Raw genomic sequence first — 13,741 nt, 5'->3', positions numbered from 1 at the left:
ATCACTTCAAATGTATCCATCTAATGTAGTGGCCAGGGGGAGAGGAAGTAGTTTGTAATGATGTTGAAAAAAATACAAGCCAAAAGTCAATCCTGACACAAAGAGACTCTGCAATTGATAGTGCCAAGGAGAAGAAGAGAAAGAGGGTATTAAAAACATGCCAGAATTTCTTATCAGAGACCACACTCCATAGCAGAGCTGGGAAAAGAGCCTCAAGCTCTTTTCAGTCTGCTGCCTTAACTTTCTATCCCAGTTTTGTGAACAGTTATCTTTTGCTGGAGTGGCACACCCACCTCTTCCTGAGGTTATGTTCTGCTTGCAAGCTTTGTCACAGGTCAACTTACATCAAGGCATAGGAAAATTGGGGGGAAAAAAATGCTAATAAGGCACAACCAGAGCCTTGCTCTATTAAGCTTAATTAGCTAAGCAGAGCTCCAGGAGCAGCTGAGGGACTGCAGACCCTGTCTCAGAGGGGCACAGGGCTAGACAGGACTGCCTGCCATGACAGCCACGTTCCAGAGACTGTGAAAATGGGAAAGGAGCAATTACAGAAGTCTCTGAGCCTGCTGTGTCATTTTGTGCAATGTCTGTTTCATGTCATGTCTCATGCAGCAACTGTGCTATGTAAAAACAATTTGTGTAAAACAACCTTTTCCTGAGGAACGAGGATGCAGATACAGATACAGCTCTGGGGGCTGAAGCTCAAACAGAACCTGATGAGTCTAAACATTACAAGACACTAATTACCTCAAAGGGGGCTATAAACATAGAGATTCATGGGGCTGTGGAAAGATGATTTATCTAGGAAAAAAAAGAAAAATTTGCCACTGGACTTTGGGGAAAATTATTACAGATACTGTTTGGGAAAATAAATGGGTCTGTTTGACCCATGTTGAATAGGAGAAAAATTTCTTTTAAATGAGGAACACCTCCAGAAATTTTGGCCAAGCAGCACTGTAGGTAGTGAGAGAATAAAAGAATGAACAGACAGCAAATTATTCAGTAGTAAAGCCACTGGTGTTTATACCAGGAGTCCTTCTGTGAGGAAGGGGTTCTGCGAGCCAAAAACGCAACAGCAGCTGATGTTTGTAATGTGGATGCACTCTGAAACGAGCTGAAGCTGCCTGAAAGGAAGAGTCTGTTTCCTTTTGGTGTTTGAGCAACACCTTGCTGGTGTTTCTCACCAACTCTGTGGCCATCAGGAAGGATTGTTAAATTTCTTTTTTAGGTCAAGTAAGCTTGGAATTTATTATGCAACCAAAATTTTTAGAGAATAATGGGTTTCATACACGGAAGAACAAACTGATTTTCATGTCCATTTAAAATAAGAAGTCACACAGCTGGCACCAATCTGGACACACAGCATCAGTTTTGGAAAGTGAGAAGCTGGGAGTGAAGGCTTTGACTTGAAAGAGATGGGAAAACCTAAGTCATTAAACAAATTGCAGCAAAAGCATCAAAAGAGGAAGATATTCCTCTTCATCTAAAGTTAACCTTAAATTTCTGGAGGAAGAAAGGTCCTCAGACATGTTTCCTTACACTTGCTGCAAGATTTCTATTATTTGACTTTTCCAGGAGCATCTTTCCACATCCCAGATGGAATTTCCTATTTGAAATTACAGCTCAGAGTATACAAACCTATGATGAGACTTCTGAGGATCAGGCAAATGCTTCACCTCTCCACTGACACGGAAAACACTGACACAGAAAAAGCAATCTGCTCAGTGCAGCAGAATTTAATATGAAAGGGGTTAAAAACATCTACAAAAATAGAAATTATTTTCACCAGTAAGAGGCATCTTTTGTCAATATGTCACAGTTTGCTCTGAGGACTGTGCAGGTTAAGAAAAGAACACTTTTGCCTCATTAGAGCAACAAATCCAGCCTGTTCAGGCCTGATGTAGTCTAACTAGCTGGATCTGCTAAGATTTTCAAATGCTTGAATGTCTGCCTTCTGTCTGCCCTGTTAATTTGGAAGTAACACACACTCTCAGCCCAAATACATGGTTGCAACTCCTGCCTTTGCTAAGGAAGGTTTATTTCTGTGTGAAGCAGGCTTTCCAAACATGGCCCACAGTGGCAGCGAGGTGTTTGCAGCCTCTGGATCACCCTCCAACAAGGAAAAGGTGCAAAAGGGGCAGGAGTCCTTGTAGCTAAAGCTTGGTGTCTGCCCCTGCTTCAGCTGCAGCAGTCCAGCACAGATTGGATCACAAGCCAGAGCGCTCAGCCTACGGCTCTGTGGCCAGGTTGAAACTGATACCAGTCATTTTGGGACACATGGTCATACTTAAAAAAGTAGGAGCTGATACCTTTGCCAGGCCTCTGCACCTGCAGAGGTGACAACCTCTGGGCCAGGGCAAGGCAGGAAACGTGTTTTTGTGGAATCTGAAGGCCCAATATTGCCACCTCAAAAGGAATTGCAATAGCAATAGTAGCCATGGAGCTAGGAACTGCAGCCAGTTTGGATCACAAAGCAGAAGGGAAATACAGTCTTAGGAAGGAGACCAGCATGACCATCTGCTGGACATTAGTGCCTTTCTTCTGAGTTAATTAGCTTTTCCCCTGCCTTGATCTGGCTTTTCAGAGCTGCAAGGCTCTTTTTTAGCACTGTGGCAAGGTTTGAAAAATCCTCTGGAACTGGGACTGCCAAGTAAATCATGATGATAAAATGAAATTATTACCCATCACAGGTCCACCAAATTTGGTGACTACAGGACAGGCACAGATGACCACTGGACTCTCCCTGTGGACCCTCTGATTCAAGGACTACTCAGCCCAAATACCTGACAAACTCTGTTAAAAACAAGGCTTGCTAAGTGGAGAGGAAATAAGAAAAAACGGAAGAAAAACATTTGTGGTTTCTCTCTTTTACAAAAAAAAAAAAAAACACCCACCAAAAACAAACAAAAAGACACAACAGGGTAGACAGGGTAAAAATGTACTCCTACAACCAAGCCTTCCAGATGGAGCCAATGGGCAGATGTGGCTTCCTTGGACTGCACTGACCTACTGAGGACACAAGAAACCTGATGAGAAGGGTCAGAGGAGGGAATCAGGAGCAGTGCCCCTTGCAAGGTAAGTGCTGCCCAGCAAAACCTCTCTGTTTTGATAGCTGGTGCTCTGGAGAGGAGCTGCTGTCCAGTAGCTGAGCCTGAGCCTGCAAGCCTATAAACAACATGGTCTCTCTCCATTTAGATGTGTAGCGACCCTCTTGATTTTTTTAGTAACACAGTTTTGAAGTCCATGCTTGTTAATTTAATTAACAAATTAATTGCTGTTTTACCCTCATGGGCTTTTCTTGTTGAAAAAGTTTTTTTCTGTGTGACAACTGACCATCGCAATTTAACTCCTCTGGCTGTCTGGATCCGGGTAGGCTGTTTAATGAAGATGTGTTTCATGAGTAATCAGGGAAGCCCTGCCTCATTTCCAAAGGCAAACCAGGAAGTTGGCTGGTAGCAGTGAATTTATTTGCTGCTCCTGTTTGAAAAGGGGTCAAAATCCATATACCTGGTGTTTGCCAAGAGGAAATACATTGTAAACTTCTGACCAAAGGACCTTGGACCTTATTTCGAGCTGTGCGTTATCAAACAGATCATTATCTCTTAATTATATCACTGATTATATTTATCAGATAGGAAACTTTCAATTTTCTTTTCAACATCGAGTTTACAGCTGAGTTTACACTTCAGTCAGTCCTGGAAGCATCATGATCCACTGATAGTTCTCTAAACAGAAGTCAAATATGTGAAAAAGTTAAAATATAATTAAAATAGAATTTTAAAGGCAAAAGATAGCACTCTTTGGAAGTGCAGATTTCACCATAGGTCTGCCTCAGTCTATCCTGTTCATTCCAAGGCTTTCTAGCCTACAGATTTTCATGTGGCTGAATTTACATCACAATTTTTCTTTTCTTTATTTAGGCAATTCACAGTGATGGAGGAACATAATGTAATTGCTGTACTTTCTAGTTTGTGGTGGTGGGTGAGCTGTTTCCTAAAGCTAGTGCCATTTGATTTCTTAAGTAAAATATGTTTTGGTAAGAAAGCATCTGTGAATATTATTTGAATAACGACTACAAAGCTGTGCCAGCAGTACCTGCCCCTCTTTCACTTTCTGCAGCTGTTCTCAACTGATCTGTGATTGTTCAGAGAACAAGCACGAGTACTCAGGAAATATTACGTGGTGACCTGCCACAGGCAGCCCAGCCTCCTTCCATAACACAAATCAGGGCGTGACAGGATATGACAAAAGGTTAATGAGGATATGATTGAGCCACATTTTGTATTGAAAGCAGCAAATGCATTGTTTTGCCCTCTTTCGGACTATTTGAAGGACTCATTTCCTGGGCTAAAAAATACACTTGGAAAAAAAGGTTGTGGAGTAAATTTTGCTAAGTAATTTGTACCACCATGGAATTTGTATTGAACTGAACAATTCTGCCAAAAAGACAAGGCAAGGCTGGAGACACCTGTGCAGCAGCCTGACCTCACTAAATGCAACCCTCATCAATGTCCTTGTAAGTTGCTGAAGTTGGTATCTACCAGCTGCACATCCGACTGACGGACCTCCCTGAGCCAGGAAATAACATCTCAGTGCTGAGCCTTCCTCTGAAGCAAAGCTGCTTCACAGGGTCACCTAAAAAATTAATCTTTGCTGGTAAAAGTGTGGTATAAACAGTAGGCAAAGCTTAACCAGGGATGGGCATGGGAGTGTTGCGCTGAGGTTAAGTGCATGGAACATGAAATTTTTTTTGCCTGCTTCTCAGGAAAATAAAAGAGGGCTGATAATAGCAACATGTGTTCCTTCAGACAAGCCACACTGGCTCTTGGGATGAGCTGTGACTCTCACACTGGAAGAGCCAGGGGATCCACTGTGGCTGAGAGATATAGTCTGCAACTGGATAGCAGAAATAAATGAACGTGTGGGCACCAAGCTTTGAAGATGGGTGAGCCAAAACACCTCAGAGCAGGAGCATTCATAATTCAGGTCTGTGACAGAGGATGTGAGAGAAGTGGAAACAGGGAAGGAGGAATCTTGTTTTTCAAGTAGGAAGGGGGATGAGGAAGGGAGAAGTAGGTTGGGGAAGGTATGGCATTCTCCATCATCCTCTGAATAGTCCACATGAATTCCTTCTGCCAGCCATCCCACCTACTCGTTTCCCAAAAGTGAATTTTTCTCCTTACCACTACACCATGCATTTTAACCTGCATGGTTTGCCACAGAGAGCACAACCTTGAAGGAGCTTTTACACAAAACTGTAGATTCCTGTTAGAAATCCCCTACTACATATCTAGCCTGTCCTCCTACATCCAAACTGAGGACTATTCTCTGCTCCTGGAGTTTTCCCTCAGTAATCAAAGTGGGCAAACTGATAATGGCAGTTAAGATGATTTTATAGTTACTCTGAATAACTTCAGTTGTAGGTTATGGCTTGTTTATTTGCAAAGAAAATCATTTTCATTAGCTTACTCTCACTTAAATTTTCTCTTTCAAAGCAAAGCATTCTCTAAGTGCCTGACCATACAAGCTGGTGTCAGCATTTTATCAGAAGTAGTATATTTTAAGGAAATATTGGCATTTAAAAAAAAAAAAAATCTTAAAGTTGTACTTTTAAGAATCAAAACTGGAAGCTATTTTTCTTGCCACTCGGTGGGAAAACATTTTGAATTAATCACATACTAACCAAAGATTATGACATGAATATAAAATGCTTAAAAGATTCTAACAGTGTCTGGGGAACAGCCTGAAATGCAGAGCCTCTCTTCTGCCTGTGAATGATACAATGAATAGTGAAATATATGCCATTACTTGTTTTGGAGCATGTGGTGGGCTGTGCTCAGACCCTCAGACATTCTGTCCAAAATCACATCAAGTTCTTCTCAGGCAGCAGTAAAAAAGAGATCTACACAGATTCCCAGAAGTTTTAGGCAGATCAGGATATTACAGAACAACAGTTAATGGTCCTCAATTAATCTTCACAATCCCTCTGATTTAAAACTCAGTGGTTGTGTTCACATGGCATGACAAAATAGTTAGAATGTTTTTTGATATGCCCCATAATTGATGCACCCTGTATTCTTTTTGGAGAGACTCTCAATACATTGCCTAGACATCTTCCCTCAGGTAAAGAACAAACAGGGATCAAACCCATATATATATTTGTGCTCTTCCCTCTGCCTAATTACTGATCAAGGTCCTCCTGTGCCTGAACAGCACTGGGCTCCCTGCCCAAAAAGGGCATTCAAACTGTGCCTGTTGCTGCATCACGAGTTCCCTGCCCAGGTGAAGGAGCTGGAACTAGGGGGTGTTTAAGGTTCCTTCCAACCTAAACCATTCTATGATTCTCTGATCTTCTACTTACCTTTCAGAGAAAATGTAATCATTGTTTCTGGACCTTACTTCTTGCTGTGGAAACAACTGAAATATCCGTGCATCCAGCATGAACAGGAAAAGGATTCTGTGACCTTTAGGGATGCTTAGACCAGAGCTGGTCTAATTTCTGTGACATTTTTTCTCTAAGGTAGCTTGTCAACCTGCTGTCTCCCTCCCACCAGTTGTCTGACCCTAGAGAGGGCCCAAAAGGCTCTGCTAGAGGAATATCAGGGACTGAAACACCTGAGGTTATTTGTTCATGTGTTCATGGAGGGAAAGTTAATCTTTACACATCATCTGAAGTGGAAGAAATGACCTCTTGTCGCCGAGACTCAAAGGCTGAGGGATGCTGCCTTGGCTTGCTGGGCACCAATGAGTCCTTTCTTCACAAGCTTCACGTGACATGCTGAGGCAGGCAATCATGTGATGGGACTTGGTTATAGGAGGTAGATGACTCTGAATCACCCACATCCCTATCCTCTCTCTGCCCCAGGCCACAAGGAAGCAAATCTACTTTTACTAAACTTCACCTCTCTCCAAAGAATGGCTTATTTCTCTCTGACTGGATGAACTCCTGTCTGCCAATACAGCATCTCTAAATGTCTCAGGCAGGACACCTCAGCAGGACTTTATTTTGCCCTACACTACTCTTGTATGTACTCTTGTATGGCATTCTAAAAATAAGACACCCTTGTGTAATGACAGCACTGATTGTTTCTACACTGCTTCCTGACTCAAAGTAGTACAGAAAATGCTTTTTTTCTGTAACCAAAGAACTTCAGAAATTGTGATTTTTCAGAGAGGCTTTCTCCTTCCTCTAGAATTAACAGCTGAACACTGATAGACAGTAAATTATGCTGTTTCTGCATTAATTAAACAGCAATTTCAAAGTGGTACAGAGTTAGAACTCCTGTCATACCCTGGCCAAGCCCCACAAAAAAACATCCCTTCTAACACAGAATGTGTTGATCTGAGATGAGGGAAGATGAAAAGTTTTTTACAATCATTTAAGCCCCCATGCAGGTACACAGCTCACTTTTCAGCCCAGGTAGGGACATGGCCCACTTCAATGGAGGTGAGAAAATAGCTCCGTTTTTGCCTTTCGTGAGACAGATATTCTTCAATTTATTTTATGGCTACAGATGACATAGCTGTCTAGAGGCACTCTGGTGAGGAGAAGAGAGAGGGAGAAGAGCCAGTGTGGAGGTGGAGAGCTGCAGCTCTGTCCCTTCATTTGATGTGGTCTCTTTTAAATGTCACCAACTGGGACCTGACATCTATCAAATCATTTTTGTAAAAATGAAGATTTATATAACACATTTGTTCTATAGCTCTTGGTTCTTTTTTCTTAAATTACTTAAAGCAATATAATAACTTTCACAGGCATATCACAGGAGACTGCCAACATTTCAAACATTTCCTTGATGTAGGATGATCACAATTGAAAGGAATGTGAATTTTATCCAGCCGTCGGTAAGGTTTTGTTTTCCTTAATCCCTGAGACTAAATCATTGAATAGTTTTCAGCCTCCAAACTAAATCTTAATTGAGACTAGCTGTCATTTAGGTAACTACATGACTGACAACAAAAGCACTGGGGTACATTTCAAGAAAGACTGGGACAATCCCTGGGATGGGGACCCTCAGCACTTCTCATTAGTGTGAGCTGGTTGTGCAAGAGAGATCTCTAATATGTAGGGAAAAAAAACATTAAACTTTCTTGCCAGTAAGAATGTTCCTTCATTTGAAGTGTTCTCCTACTCACACCTGTGAGCAGGGCAGGCCAGCCAGAATTCCCACAGACTGGAAATAAAGCTGGTGGTTTGTGTCCCTGGGGGATGCCATTTTGCTTCATGCTGCATACACACGAGTGATTTCTTTTTCCCTCCAGCACAAAAGTTCAGCTTATCTCTCGAGCTGTACAAAGCCAACATCTTCCATCCCCTAACAAAAGTCACTAGTGGTAGGGCTCTATCTAGGCCTCTTCAAAGGTATTGAAGAAAAGAAGAGGTTCAGCTGTGACACTGAAATTAGTAGACAAGATCCTTACACAGAGGGGAAAATTAGAGATATTTCGGTGCTATTTCTATTGCAATAACTTGGAATACCTCCAAGCACTCTGGCAGCCAAAAGGCAACATTTTTCCACAAAGTAAGGTAGGTCCTTTTTCATCAGGAGCAGAGGGCAGTCTCTGTCCCCTTTGCCTGGATCATCCACAGGTGAAAAGGAGATGGGAATGGAAACACCAAGTACAACTCTCTGTTCACCTCTCCAGCAGCAACAAATCTACACCAACACCAATGCAGGGAAAAAGCCCTGCCAAAGGTGGGAGTGAGAGAGGAGGAAGAGAACAGTGTTTGCCATGTCCCAAAGCTTCCCCTCCCACTCTCCACCCCCTGCCAATCTCCATGGCACCCCTCAAGCAACACAAGGAATGATCTGGAGGCTTTGTTTAATTTGGAGGGAAACCTGGAAGTACTCTCAGTTCTCTGCGACTTGTCTGGGGAAGAACCATTTAAATTGTGATGCCAAGGCTTAGCTTTAACTAGGGTTTTAGCCCCAAGCCTTACTTAAAAATTAATAATTTAGATGGGCTGTTCAAGTTGTGCCAGCGCCAGTGAAAACAGGCTATTTCTCACCCTGAAAACAAGTAGGGAAGAGGTGAAATCCAGGAAACCCTGGATTTCTCCCTTTCTAGGACTGTGGATTCCTAGCCTGAGACTGTATATCTAACTTTATGGCAATTTAAATTAGATCAGAGGTGTCTGGGTTTCTGCACCATGACTTCTCCCTTTTAAGCAGGGAATGAAACTCATTCCTGCTTCACAAGAGAGTCACAAGGGTGAATTCAACATTGTGCACACCAATATTGTGCTGAGCAGCAGTCTGAGCACTGCAGCACTTCATGGCTTTTGCTCCAAACAGCACCAGCACCTCCTAGAAACAGAATTAAATGTTCTTTTTATGTGAGCTGTTGAAAGTTCACACACATCAGTTTCATACTTCTATTTCATGTCAGGATTCAGCTAAATAATGAATCCCAGTGAGAATTTTGCTTTAGAAAACTATTCCAAATAAATACCAACAGACTTGATTTTTTTAAAGCTATACTGAATGCATAGCTTAATGATAATGGAGTGACTGCCGCTTCTTATCACAGCTCTCAGTCATAGAAAACCTTTGCCAAAACCCTGCTAATTGAACTGTACAGACTGGGGAGCTGCTGGGAGGGACGTGGGAGTGCTGGCAGGGAATAAGTTACGTGTGTGCTAGCAGCACACGCTGGCAGCAGGGACAGCTGGCAGAGCCCTGGGCTGCACTGGCAGGAGCACGGCCAGCAGATGTGGTAAAGTGGTTTTTCCCCCTTTGCTCTGTGCTCACTGGAGCATATCTAGAGACAGTGTCCAGTTTCACCCATCCTATCCCCCTCTGCCAATACAGGAAAGGCTCCCATAGCCTTGGGTGAATTCAGTGTGGGCCCACCACATGGCCATGGCTGGAGCAGCCAGCCTTTGGACAGAGGCTGAGGGACCAGGAATCATTCTGCCTGGAGAAGTGATGGCTTTGGGGGTGATCTACCAGTGGCCCTACAGTACCTATGAGAAGGTCACCATGAAGACCAAGACAGGCTCTTCAGAGGTACATGGTGGGAGAATGAGAGACAAAAACTGTACATCAAAACAGGGGAAATTCTGACTTGATGTCAGGAAAATAGTTTTCCCCAAGGACAGCCAAAGCATCAGCAGGTTGGCCAGAGACACCACAGCATCTCCATCCTTGGAAGTTTTCAAGATCAGTTGGACAAAGCCCTGAGTGATCTGGGGCCAACTTTGAGCAGGAGGTTGGGCTAGATGAGCTCAAAAGGTCCTTCTCCTACCTGAACTATTCTGACATTCTTGTACCGTAAACTGCTTTTTGTTGTGAAAGAAACAGTATCAATCATCACTAGATATCTCTTGACACATAGGGAAGCTAAGCTACAGTGACCTGTGGGCCTTCTCTCCAAGAGGGCTGTATCCACTTAGTGAAGGATCTTCTGAGGAAAAAACTCCAAAGCGATTTTTGTTATAACTACGTGAGCAGTCATGACTAAATGTTGATCTGCCAAGACCTGGTCTGGAGCCAGGTGAAGTAACTGGAAAGTTTGAGGGTACATCAGCTGATGTAGATGTCCAAATTTGAACTCATTATTGGCAACTCAATTACGCTCCGTGAAAAGACGTACTTAGGCAGAAAGCTAAAATAGGTCAGACTGATTAATGCCAAAACACATTTACTCTCCCCTGCCTACAAAGGGAGTCTGACTACCCCAGCTATAGCTATGTAAAGTGCACACCTGTGCAGTTAGATCAGCTGGTTCCTGCCCCTACTGACATCAGTAGGAAGGGGTAAGGTGATGGATTATGCTTGAAGTCTCTTGAGGTCAGCACAGTCAGATTCTGAAATAAAAAAATGTATAAAGTCCATGCAGAAATGTATTACTGGTGCATCTTCCAGTTAAGAGTTCTAGTCTCACGACTTTACAATTGCAACATTTGTTTATTGAGAATATATTTTCCATCTTCACTACCATGGGTGGTACGGTCATGAAGATGATAACAAGACACCGGGTGAAATTTTATAGTGGAAAACATGAGGAAAGCTGAGGAGAAAAATGCCTGACTACTACTATATCTTACAAGTTATGAATGTGCTGTGGGATCTGATAACTTTTCCCTGAAACCTAGATACATTCTGCCAAGCTTCTTCCCAAGTCCAGGACAAAGGCTATATGAGCCTGTTTTGATAGCCCTAGCAGAGGAAAAGGCTGGTGCCACCTTCCACGTTATCAGGGAGAATGTTTCCAGCAGATGGAGTTGAGCTGCCCAGACTGAGAAGGGCTTTGAGAAGCCTGAAAAAGCTGGGGTTAACTCTGTAGTTTCACAGACTGTTTCTGTTGGCAGAAGGAGGAGGCCACGAGTGAATCAAGGCTCCAGTCCGGGTTAAAAATAACAGCGTGGGAAGGAGGAGAGGGCTGTTGGAGGGTGAGGAGGGAAGGGCAGTGGCCAGCTCTGCTTCCAGACAGGCAAGTGCCTGGGAAGTGGCACAGGATGAAGGGTAGGACTACTGCTCCTGGCAAGCATTAGATCATGCTGGCTGGGACCTCCTCTAGTGGAAGCCCAGCCAGCTGAGGAGCTGAGCCAGGGTGAAGGAAGGTGAAGAAGGGTCTGACTGCTGCCCCAAAACATTCCCAGTGGGGAAATAGAGCAGAAAGGAGTGAGTGACAACAGCTGAAAGACAGCGTCATTCCCACACACTGAAAATATGTTTATCCTGGTCAGTAATGTGTTTAGGTTGGAAATTAGAATAAGGTTCATTTCCTCTTCATTTCACTTATTTTCTTCATTCTTCAGCACTTTTGTCTCCACAAATAAAACAATGTCCAAACCAGAATCCCTCCGGCATCCACCCTCCATTACTAAATGCCTGCAAAATGACTTTTCTGTCTGCACCCTGATGATGGGCAGAGCAACACTGCTACGAGGATATAAATGACAATCAGGTCTCAGAGAAGCAATAGCTTGCATCAGGCAAAATGAAATTAGGAAAACAACAGAAAAGCTTCCAAGTGCGGAGGTCTGAAGAAATGTCATGGGCCCAAACCTTATTTGTTTCCTCTTAGCAAATATGCCAGCCTACAAGAAAGTGTGAACTTCCCCCATCAGCCTTCCCCACTCTTTTCTGTGTTGTTTAGTTTTCAGCTCACACTGTCCATGTTTCCACTTTATTTTATTTCCACTTTATTTTGTATTCTTCCTATGTTTACTAAGCCAGGTACTCACCACCTGTGTATCTACACAGTGGAGCTCAGGACACAAAGTGTTAAAACAAGAGAGAGATGATCATGAGGGACAGCATGAGCCCTGAAGGTCTTCCAGGCAGCCAACATGCTTGTCTACGTGCTTTGGAATCCCTTTGATGCAGATCAGTCCCTGAGTATTCAGGCCTCATCTCTAGCTTTCTCCCGGCATGTTTTACCCCTCTCCTCCTGCAGACCCCCAACACTTGCACTCTAGCTGGCAGCAGGCACACAAGAAACTGCAGCTGTTGCTGCATGAGCTGCCACAGAAAAACCCACACTGAATGAGCTGCATATCCAGAAAACAGCTCCCACCCAAAGGAAAGCATTACAATTACCATCACTCTCACAATTATCACAATTAACATCTCATCTCAACTCCCAAACACGTAACAGAAAATTCAGATCCATTTCAGGCTCTCTCTGCCCACTTTTGGAAAGTAGCTTTGCAATTCTTGTGTAATTATTCAGGAAAGAAAAAACCAAAAAGCGATAAAGACAATTATCTTGTCCTTGCATCATACCACTTGCAGGCTTAGCGCTGCGAGCTGAATTCCCCAACCCACCTAACCGAGACAGCTCTGTGGAAAGTTGACACAGTGTTTGGGAATGCCAAGCCAAGCAAGCAAACAGTTTATCAAAACAGGCTTTTCTAAATCTGTCCCACAAAGCTGAACAAGCACATGGGCAACACTATCTCTATGAAAACTAGGACCCCGGTTCTTAAACCTACTCTGTGCTTTGGCGCTAGCATAGCTGTGAAAATAAATATGTGTTAAAAATCACCTCATCTAAAGCCTGGTCAAAGGGAAGGCCCCTGTATAGACACAATGATATTAATGTCACAAGTCCTTCTGATGGTGACATTTACTCCAGTTGGGAAATTAATCTGGGCCACAAATGGGTGTAAAGTCAAGGTTCTTTCAGCCTTCCAAGAAGTCCAAGTACATCAAGAAACATGAGATGTGTTACTCACTGCTTGTGCAAAAAGCCTCGCTCTGCAGTGTTGGTACCGGAAGGAAGGAAGAGGAAGGCCTTACAGACAGAATCAAGAAGCTTTTTCAGTGTATTTGTTCTGCAGGCACTTCCTCCTGGCCCATGGCATGTTAAGTGGGATTGCTCAGGTATCAAACACTCACACAGAGGATGGACACTCATACACAGACATTTTACCACGTCATTGCAGCTCATACATGCCAGACAAGCTTCATAGATGGCCAGTGCTGACCTCTGAGGTGCTGGAGGCAGATCGTTCTGGTGAGACTGTTACCTCTACACTGAGTAATGACTCTCTGTGTCTCTCTTTCAACTCCTGTCTCCCTCTCAGAGAGCTTAGTGAAGCCCTACCTCTCATTCCTACTTAACTCCCACCACACCTCACACTCTGCAGAGTGCAGTCACTTCATGTAAACCATAGGTGTGCCTGCTGCCCTTCTCCCCTCAGTCCCCTAAGTTAGCAGGGAATGGCTGTGCAGTGTGCCTGCTACCTCACATAGGATGCCTCCTCTTACGTCCAAGTGCAGCCATAAAT

The 13,741-nt window shown here is 43.5% G+C and overlaps 1 protein-coding gene across 1 annotated transcript in view; it reads left to right on the top strand.

The window, feature by feature from the left end:
- The first annotated feature begins 2,913 nt into the window (after positions 1–2,913).
- Positions 2,914–13,741, top strand: part of NEDD9 (neural precursor cell expressed, developmentally down-regulated 9) — a 100,940-nt gene continuing 90,112 nt past the window's right edge. The window contains exon 1 of the mRNA XM_086901943.1: positions 2,914–3,075. The gene's annotated coding sequence lies outside the window, so the exon portion shown is untranslated. The remainder of the gene's footprint in view (positions 3,076–13,741) is intronic.

Source organism: Cyanistes caeruleus, chromosome 1 (assembly GCF_971803275.1).
Source record: "Cyanistes caeruleus chromosome 1, bCyaCae1.hap1.1, whole genome shotgun sequence".
Lineage (NCBI taxonomy): Eukaryota > Metazoa > Chordata > Aves > Passeriformes > Paridae > Cyanistes > Cyanistes caeruleus.
The sequence above is the reverse complement of the archived record's forward strand: the minus strand, read 5'-3'. Positions and strand labels throughout refer to the sequence as shown.